Source organism: Arachis duranensis, chromosome 3 (genome assembly GCF_000817695.3).
Source record: "Arachis duranensis cultivar V14167 chromosome 3, aradu.V14167.gnm2.J7QH, whole genome shotgun sequence".
Lineage (NCBI taxonomy): Eukaryota > Viridiplantae > Streptophyta > Magnoliopsida > Fabales > Fabaceae > Arachis > Arachis duranensis.
Window position 1 is genome coordinate 75,321,939 of NC_029774.3, and position 667 is coordinate 75,322,605.

Sequence of the window (667 nt, forward strand, 5' to 3'; positions counted from 1 at the left end):
TTTTGATTTTTTCGTGACTCCTCATGATCATGTACCTAATTAAACACAAAAATAACAAAGAAACAAAATAAAATAAAATTAGATAAATAAAATTGGGTTGCCTCCCAACAAGTGCTTCTTTAATGTCAATAGCTTGACAGTGGCTCTCATGGAGCCACAAGGTGATCAGGTCAATGTTAGTGTGGTCCCAACACCAAACTTAGAGTTTGGATATGGGATCTTAACACCAAACTTAGAGTTTGGTTGTGGTCTCACAACACCAAACTTAGAGTTTGACTGTGTGGGCTCTTCTTGACCCTGAACTGAGAGAAGCTCTTCATGCTTACTCTCTTTTGTCATAGAGGGATGGCCATGTGCCTTAAACACAAGGTAGTCCCCATTCAATTGAAGGACTAACTCGCCTCTGTTGACATCTATCACAGCTCCTGCTGTGGTTAGGAAAGGTCTTCCTAAGATGATGCATTCATCATCTTCCTTCCTAGTGTCTAGGATTATGAAATCAGCAGGGATGTAAAGGCCTTCAACCTTTACCAGTACGTCCTCTACTATTCCATAAGCTTGTCTCAATGACTTATCTGCCAATTACAATGAGAACAAGGCAGGTTGTACCTCAATGATTCCCAGCTTCTCCATTACAGAGAGTGGCATAAGATTTATCCCTGACCCT